Below are 9,825 nucleotides of genomic sequence, written 5' to 3' on the forward strand. Positions count from 1 at the left end.
CCCATCCTTATCCAATAGCCATAGTTAGGCATGGACGCCGTCACGCACTTGATGCTCGCACGACTTGGCTAGAGCAGACCGGACGCAATTTTTGCTATAGCTCTTTTTACGAGCTTGGAATGGGCCGAATCATAGTTCAGAATTTGTTTCTTCTACCGTGGCTGATGCTGCCAGCACACACGCGTTTCTTCGAATATAAGGCACACATCAAGGAACTGGATGCGACCTTCCTGCGGTAATTCGTGAGCTTCAGTGGCGCTACGCAAAAAAAAGAAATAGATTACCTCAAGGCAAACGTGTTGCTTCAGCCAGGTAGGCGATAAAAAGAAGGTGCGCCGATGTGGAAAACATGAGTTGCTTGGCACAGGCGCCTTCTGCATTTTTTTGGAATATGGGTTTATCTTGTCACAGATTACTTTTCTTTGCGCCCCCTTGTGTATATTATAGCTGTTTGTGAAATAAACCTCAGCTGAAGTCCGGCGTTCGTTCTGTCTGTCTACCTTCGTCCCTGTCTTTTTAGCCGCTGGAATGTCTCACAATAGCCGCCGCGGTGGCTCAGTGGCTGTGGTGCTCGGCTGCTGACCCAAAAGACGCGGGTTCGATCCCGGCCGCGGCGGCTAGAATTTCTTTGCAGGAGAAATTCTAGAGGCCCGTGTACTGTGCGATGTCAGTGCACGTTAAAGAACCCCAGGTGGTCGAAATTTCCGGAGCCCTTCACTGCGGCGTCTCTCATAGCCTTAGTCGCTTTGGGACGTTAAACCCCACAAAACCAAAACCAACCAGTCTCACAATAGTACTAGCAACCAACTAGCCCAACTTTCTACGCTTAATAGTTGAGGCAGTCGCCGCCGAAGCTCTTGTTGACACTGGCGCAGCCGTTTCTGTTCTTAGCAATACCCTCGGTCCCAGGCTCAAAAAAGTGACGGCGCCTCTTCCCGACGTTTCTCTCCGCACTGCCAGATCTCAGGGCATTCGACCGTTAGCCGCCTGCACCGCCTGCTTGCCTATCGAGAACGTCCCCTACACAATAGAGTTCATCGTCCTCGCCCGCTCATCTCACGACGTCATCCTTAGTTGGGACTTCCTTTCCAGTCACGCTGTTATTGACTGCGCCCGTGCTCAGCTTGAGATATCGCCCTTCAGTGACGCTCCCTTGGACGTACCCGGAGCTGCTGCCGCTACTGTGGTCGTCTCAGAGGACACTGACGTTCCGCCTTTTTCTTCAGTGCTGGTGCCTCTTTCTTGTGCTGCTCTCCCCGACGCAACTGTCACATATACGCCCTTTTTACGATGCGCTGACCAGAAATATGTTTTGCTGCCTCATGCTGTCTTGACTATTATTCGTGGCTCAAGCGCTATTTATGTGTCCAATCCGTTCTCTTGCCCTACCACTTTGCTCCGTGGCCAATCGCTTGGTAGTGTTGCTGTGCTCAATCCCGCCTCAGCATACCCCCTCGTCGATAGCACGGCCGACCTTCACGTCAGCGCCATTATGACGGTTCCCATCGCCAATCCGTCTCCTCTCGATGTTTTCACCCTTCCGTCGATGCTGCCCTGGCACCTACCCAACGGGCCCAACTTGCCGCCGTCCTGCACTGTTTTGCAGCTTCGTTTGACTTCCAGCAAACTTCACTTGGCCGCGCAACCACTGTTACCCACTGTATTGATACTGGCACACATGCCCCTTTGCGCCAACGTCCGTACCGCGTGTCAGCCGCTGAGCACCGCATCATTGACGAACAGGTGACCGACATGCTCAAGCGTCACATGATACAGCCGTAGGAAAGCCTCTGGGCATCACCGGTGGTCCTTGTTAAGAAAAAAGACGCTTCCATCCGGAAGTGCGTTGTCATGCCGGGAAACCCGCCCGGATTCCAATTCTGCCGGCCGCTAACTTTCTCCTACGAGCGTCCCTTTTGACAAGCCCTGGTGCTGCGCCGCAAGGCACGCGCCCTAACGCTCCCTGACAAGCCACGATGCTGCGCCGTACGGCAGCGGAGTCCTAAGGAGAAGCATCTGCAAGCAACACGCCTGGACCTGTCGCAAGAGGCCAGACAGCGAGGCGCCAGATTCCTTCTCTCCCGGACGCCAGCGCGCGCGGCAAAATTTGAAGCGGTTGGCCCGCGCGATCGCTGATTGGTCCTTTCGGACTGCCGTCGAGTGCTGCCTTTGGATTGGCCAGTTCTGAGGGGCCACCGTTCCTCAGGCTATATAAGCCCCAACGCTGCAGCTTGGAAGTGGGTGACGGAGTGACCGAGTGACCGACCCACCGTGAGTCGAGTGCTGCTCACGAGTGGAGTCGGATGGTGTGACGTGCTGGTATCTCGCTGATCGTCGCTGTGCGAGAACAGTCGCGTTGTGTAGCTCTCGGCCCCCGTGCCGATGTTGAACTATATTATGTCCTGTACATAGTGTATAAAGCGTTTTCTTAGTCTCACCGACGCCTGACTCGGAGTCTTCGCTACCGCTAAGAGAGCTGGCAACGCTCAGTCACGAAACGGGTGGCGAGCGCAACGGGACCACCTCTATGGCACAACATTGGATGGCAGCTATGGGATCGACCGACATCAGCTACCTCGGCGCGGTGAGTGCCTGAAGTTTTCCTCAAACGCCAGACTTTCTCTAACACAGGTTATAGTAGCTTAGAGAAAGAATTGGTGTAGCATTGCGTTAACCTTGTGTGTTTCAAGCCTAGGAAGAGTGTTTTGAAAACCAAGGGATGCTGAAGGGGTAAACAAGGCAGTGTGTGAAATTCTTGCGCGTACCGAACTAGTAGCGATATAGTAGTGTACGGCAAATAGTTTCTAAAAGGGCAAACAGCAAGAGGCAGTGTGAACGATGGAGAGTTACAAGGTTAAAGAACTTCTCCAAATTTGTGAAGAGTTGGGCATTGATTTGGGCTCAACAAAAAGAAAGAATGCGATCCTTGAGGTCATGAGGACTGCGGACGTGACGGCTGAGGAAGCCGAAGAGGCCTGGGCTGATATCAATGAAAGGCGTGAACGGGAGGAAAAGAGAGAAAAGGAACGTCAACGTCGCGAGGAGGAAATGAAAGAAAAGGAGATGCGAGAGCGCCAGGCGCTTAGAGAGCACGAGGTTAAAATGAAAGAGCTGGAGCTCCGAAAAACCTCGCCAGCGCCTAGTCTTGCTTCGACGACGGTTCCCTCTAACGCTCCAAAAATACGCGACCAACTGCCGCCCTTTGTAGTCGGCAAGGATATGGCTAAATACATCGTTAAATTTGAGCATGTGTGCGAACGGAATGACATTGAGCGATCCCTCTGGGCACAGAATCTGTTAGCCTTGCTTCCTGGGGAGGCATCTGACGTGATAACTTGCTTATCGAAAGAGGCGTTTGAGAGCTACAGTGATGTGAAGGAGGCGCTATTGCGAAAGTACAAACTGTCGCCCGAAGCTTTCCGGCAGAGGTTCCGGTATGCACAGAAGGGCAGGGAGTCACATGTTGACTTCGCGTTTCGTCTAAAAGCCGACCTGGTTGAATGGCTGAAAGGCGAAGAGGTTTACGACGACCGCGATAAAGTCGTCGAATGCATCGCGTTAGAACAGTTCTACCGTTGCATTGATGAGGATGTCAAGCTCTGGCTGCAAGATAGGCTAAAGGAGGTTAAGCTAGACAAGGCAGCAGAATTAGCTGGAGAGTATTACCTCCGCCGCAGCTTGCACAGCAGGGCAGTGCGTGTAGAAAAAGCAGATAAGAGAGGCGGGTTTTCAGGGAAGCCCGACGAACGGAAGCAAATCAAGCGTCGCGAGTTTCGGAAAGACGAGTCCCTTACCAAAGAAACTGCGAAGGAAGGGCAGAATGCATCTCAGAATGCTAGCGATGGTCCCAAGCAGCGAAACGATGCGACGCGTTCTTTTGAAAAACGGAAGCCGTTAATCTGCTACAACTGCAAAAAGCAAGGGCACATCGCGGCGAACTGCCAAGAGAAAGTTGCTTTTGCAACGATACGGGAAACAAACAAAAACATGCGACTGTTGGAGCCATACATGCAGGAAATTAAAGTAAACGGCAAGAAGTGCAGAGCACTTCGGGACTCGGCAGCAACTATGGACGTCGTCCACCCGTCTTTCGTCTCCTCTAGTGACTTTACAGGAGAATGCGCTTGGATACGGCAAGTGGCCGAGGATGAGAGTGTCTGCTTACCGATCGCAGCGGTCATCATTGAAGGAGAGTTTGGAAAACTTAACACAGAAGCCGCTGTGTCTGCCGCCCTTCCGGAGCACTTTCCCTACCTGTTCTCAAATAGCTCGGAGCAGATGCTGAAGGATCAGGGCAAATCATTCTTTGCCGACGTGGCGTACATGGCCCTCACGCGATCCAAAGCGCGCCAACTGTCGAGAGAACTGGACTTTGGTCGGTGAACGAACAGCCGTGCGGCACGCGGAGCGATCAAAGTAACTTGAGTGGCGGGCAGACACGGGAGATGCAGAGCTCGGAGACTGGCTTGGGAGAGCGCGGTTTGGACGAGACTGAGAGTGATACGTGCACTGCTAGCCGCGATCTAGACACGACGCCGCAGTTAGGCGGCGCGGGCTCCATACTCGCTCCGGTTTCCGCCAGCTGGCAGGAGCTGGCCGCAGTTGAAAAGGAAACGCTCATTCGCGAGCAGCAGCAAGACTGCTCAATAGCCGATGTGATGAAGAGCGTCAGACTGGGAGTGGAGAAAAAGAGGGTTTCATTTTACGAGAGATCTGGCTTATTGTATCGCTGCTACACCGATAAGCAGGGTCGCAAATATGAGCAGATTTTGATCCCTCGAAAATATCGCTGTCAGTTACTGGAACTCGCGCACGAAAATGCGTGGGCAGGGCATCTTGGCTTAAAAAAGACCAATGCTAGATTGGCTCAGGAGTTTTATTGGCTGTATTGTTGGAAGGATGTCGAACAATTCGTGCGATCTTGCAAAACCTGCCAGAGAGTGGGCAAATCCACTGACAAGTGGAAGGCGCCGATGAAGTTAGTGCCAGTCATAACAGAACCTTTTCGGCGACTGGTAATTGATATTGTAGGTCCTCTGCCAGAATCAACGAACGGGTGTAGGTATGTTCTGACGGCCCTGTGCGTCGCGACCAAGTTCCCGGAGGCGGTACCACTTAAGGAGCTAAATTCTTCCCAGGTCGTGGACGCTCTGCTCTCAATGTTCGCACGCGTCGGGTTCCCTTCTGAGATCCAGTGCGACAATGGCAGCGTCTTCACCAGCTGCCTAACTTCTACCTTTTTGGAAAGATGCGGCATTAAAGTGGTGCACAGTTCTATCCATCACCCGCAATCTAATCCAGTAGAGCGAATGCATTCGGTGCTGAAGCGCATATTGAGAGCCCTGTGCTTTGAGCGTCACTGTGACTGGGAGGCCTGCATTCCCGCCGCTATGTTCGCCTTGAGGTCTGCTCCCCATGAGAGCACAGGCTTTAGCCCCGCGGAGCTCGTGTATGGCCGAAGCCTTAGAACTCCGCTGCGCATGTTGCGAGAGTCTTGGGAAGGCAGTGATGACGACCCAAATGTAGTCTCCTACGTCCTCGACCTTCTTCAGAGGCTCGGGAAAACAAAAGATATTGTAGAGAGGCACATGAAGGCGGCGCAAATCTTGTCAAAGGGATATTACGACAAGTCAGCAAAAAAAACGCACCTTCGAAGTAGGTAGTCAAGTGATGTTGCTGCGTCCGTCGAAGAAAAACAAGCTCGAGGTTCACTGGGAAGGACCCGCGAAGGTTGTATCGAAGCTTTCCGATACCAACTACGAAGTGAAATTAGGGAGACGGCCCAAAAAAATTTATCACAGCAACTTGATGAAGCCCTACATTCAGCGTCACGCGATTGTAAGCATGACGATAAATGCTGCCGATGAGGAAGGGGCGGAAATCCTGACGACAGCTGACATGAAAGATTGTGGTTTAGAGCTAATGTTGGAACAGCTGACTTTGGACGCGCGTCTAAGTACCACCCAAAAGGAGGATTTAAAGGGAATAGTTTCCGAGTTTAAGGAGGTTTTTTCGAACCGTCCCGGAAAGACCACGGTCTTAGAGCACGACATCGAGCTAACATCTGAGCAACCGATCCGCAGTAAACCGTATCGTTGTTCACCTGTGCAGAAAAAAATCATGGCTGAGGAGATTCAGCGCATGCGTGACTTGGGGGTTATAGTGGCAAGTGAGAGCGACTACACATCGCCCCTGATACTTGTCCAGGTTCCGGGAAAGGATCCGAGGCCATGCGTCGATTATCGGCGTCTGAACGCGATCACCCGAGATCAGATATATCCGATACCGAACCTAGAAGAAAGAGTGGAGACGGTGTCGAAGTCAAATTATATATCTACGCTGGACCTCGTGCGAGGCTATTGGCAAGTACCCCTTACGGAACGGGCTAGCCGTTGCGCCGCGTTCGTTTCCCCGTTCGGAACCTTCCGCCCACTCATGCTGAGCTTCGGACTTAAAAACGCGCCGTATTGTTTCTCTAGCCTGATGGACAGAGTGCTTCATGGTTTGGGCGAGTTTGCATTGCCATACCTCGACGATGTTGCCATCTTTTCGGACACTTGGGAAGAACATCTCGAGCACTTGCGAGTTGTATTGTGCAGGTTGAAAGAGGCAGGCCTCACTGTGAAACCAGCTAAATGTCACCTAGGTTGCGGTGAGGTGACTTATTTGGGCCATGTGGTGGGGCGCGGCCGGCGTAGACCTTCCGACATCAAGGTAGCCGCTATTGTAAACTATCCCCGGCCAACCACTAAGACGGATATAAGGGCTTTTTTTAGGTTTAGCTGGATATTACCAACACTATGTGAGAGACTACTCTGACCTTGCCAGCCCGCTAACAGACGCGCTTCGAAAATCGGAGCCCGTTAAGGTGACGTGGGACTCGAAGAAAGAAAATGCGTTCCAAATGTTGAAACAAGCATTGAGCCATAAGCCGGTACTAACGGCGCCAGACTTTTCGAAAGGTTTCATCATTCAATGTGACGCGAGTGATCGCGGAATGGGAGCGGTGCTATGCCAAGAAGATGCTAGTGGTCATGAACGACCAATTTTGTATTTGAGTCGAAAACTAAGTTGTAGGGAAGAGGCATACAGCACCTCTGAAAAAGAGTGCGCCTGCCTTGTGTGGGCAGTTCAGAAGCTGGCTTGTTATGTCTCCGGTTCTAAGTTTGTTGTGGAAACGGACCATTGCCCCCTAACCTGGTTAAGTAACATGTCGTCTAAAAGCGGCCGTTTGCTGAGGTGGAGCATGACCCTCCAGCAGCACAATCTGGTTGTCCGCTATAAGAAGGGAAGGTTGAACGCGAACGCCGATGCTCTAAGTCGTGCATTCTAGGCCTCGCTTCTTTCAGTGACCTCCTCGTTACTTACCTTCTCTCGCTTTGCAGCAAACTATCATGTTCGAAGGAAGAAAGGGGCAAAAATGAATGACCTCATTTGCTTCCTCAGTAGTGTGTTTTCGGTCCAAATGATTTCTAGGGGACCAATCTTATTTTCATTATTATTGTTGATTATTAAGTGCTCCTGCTATTTTGATGTGTTGATACTTTGCAAAATGGTTGTTTGAACCTTGTGTACCACATCGTACACATGCCTCTTGTTGCAGCGGGAATAAATGGGGACATCAATTTAGTTAGGTTAATTTGGATTATGGCTTCGTCTGGTGTTTGATGGGAGACAGAGGGCACTTGCTTGTGTTGGGTGTTGCCTTTTGCCGGTCGGTTTTGTAGTCTGCAGAACTACCAACCATGACCAGTGGCGAGAAGCAAGGGGATCGGAACGACCTCAGCGAAGCTGGTCGAGGTGCCTTGGCGACAACGAGGTCAACAGAGCTCCTGGCCTGCGAGTGGGACCTGGTGCTCGTGAAGTTACCTGGACTGGACGTGAACTTGGAAGAGCCTGACGAAGATGCGCGCCTGGCATCCGAGCCACGTGGAAGCAGCTCGTCTTCCCGGCGCCTTATCTGATGGCGGGGATGCTGTCATGCCGGGAAACTCGCCCGGATTCCAATTCTGCCGGCCGCTAACTTTCTCCTACGAGCGTCCCTTTTGACAAGCCCTGGTGCTGCGCCGCAAGGCACGCGCCCTAACGCTCCCTGACAAGCCACGATGCTGCGCCGTACGGCAGCGGAGTCCTAAGGAGAAGCATCTGCGAGCAACACGCCTCGACCTGTCGCAAGAGGCCAGACAGCGAGGCGCCAGATTCCTTCTCTCCCGGACGCCACCGCGCGCGGCAAAATTTGAAGCGGTTGGCCCGCGCGATCGCTGATTGGTCCTTTCGGACTGCCGTCGAGTGCTGCCTTTGGATTGGCCAGTTCTGAGGGGCCACCGTTCCTCAGGCTATATAAGCCCCAACGCTGCAGCTTGGAAGTGGGTGACGGAGTGACCGAGTGACCGACCCACCGTGAGTCGAGTGCTGCTCACGAGTGGAGTCGGATGGTGTGACGTGCTGGTATCTCGCTGATCGTCGCTGTGCGAGAACAGTCGCGTTGTGTAGCTCTCGGCCCCCGTGCCGATGTTGAACTATATTATGTCCTGTACATAGTGTATAAAGCGTTTTCTTAGTCTCACCGACGCCTGACTCGGAGTCTTCGCTACCGCTAAGAGAGCTGGCAACGCTCAGTCACAAAACGGGTGGCGAGCGCAACGGGACCACCTCTATGGCCCAACAGCGTTGACTACCGTCGTCTGAACATGATTACACGCAAGGATGTTTACCCTCTCTCTTGTATTGAAGACGCCCTCGACTGCCTGCAGGGCACTGAATACTTCTCTTGATATCAGCGTTCATTTCTGGCCAGAACACCAGGCGCCGTGCCCTTTCATTGCATTTGTTAATTCCCATGTGGCCTTCATGAATTCTTGCCAACATATCGCACCTAATACTGGCCGGAATAACAATAAGAGAACCCCTGAATAACCTTTCAAGAGAACCCCTTTTACTTCCGATAGCTCAGCGGCAAAAGGCTTGAGTGGCCCTTCAATTGGTTGCCCGTTCTCCAGGTGCACTAGCACAGCGGTGAGCTGTGTCCTTCCGTGTATCGGAAGCCAGTTCTTAACACGTGGTTTCGCTGACAATAGAACCGACCACACTTACTCCGTGCACATCGACGTCGTCGTTGTCTGCGTTACCTGCTGCCCCCTTAATGGATCTTGACAGCATGTCCGCTAACAGAAGATTTTTTTCCTGGAACATAATGCATAAAAATGTCATAGCGTAGCAGACGCAAAAAAATCGCTGTAGTCTTATCGACATGTTACCGATCGCCTTCTGCGAAATGGCGGTCAACGGACGGTGGTCTGTCTCAACGACAACCTTTCGCCCATACATGAAATGATTAAATTTTTCGCAGAAGAAAACTATGGCCATTGCTTCCTTTTCAATCTGTGAATAGCGTTTCTGCATCTCTGTAAGCACTCTGGAGGCGTAAGCAACCGGCTTCTATGAAACGTTGTGATACAGCAGCAAGATAGCACCGATTCCGTTTTGTGACGCATCGCAAGATAACCTGGTTTCTTTTTCAGGGTCAAAAACTGATAGTAAGGGCTTGTTGCCAAGGCTGTCGCACAGCGCTCTCCACTTTTTTTCGTGATTTGCCGACCATTATAAAACAGTGTTTTTTAGCAAGCTTCTGGGAAGCGCTGTCCTTTTAGCTAGTGCTGGCAAAAGCTTTCCAAAATAGTTCACGACACCCAGCATGCGTTGAACGGCTAGTTTATCACTAGGGGTTGGCTTCTGAAACATGGGATGCATTTGGACGGCTTCCTTCTTCGTTTATCACGTCGCCAAGGAATTCAATTTGTTGAACGCCAAACTCACACTTTGCTG

Source organism: Amblyomma mixtum, chromosome 10, assembly GCF_055824585.1.
Source record: "Amblyomma mixtum isolate Tamu chromosome 10, ASM5582458v1, whole genome shotgun sequence".
NCBI classification, from domain to species: domain Eukaryota; kingdom Metazoa; phylum Arthropoda; class Arachnida; order Ixodida; family Ixodidae; genus Amblyomma; species Amblyomma mixtum.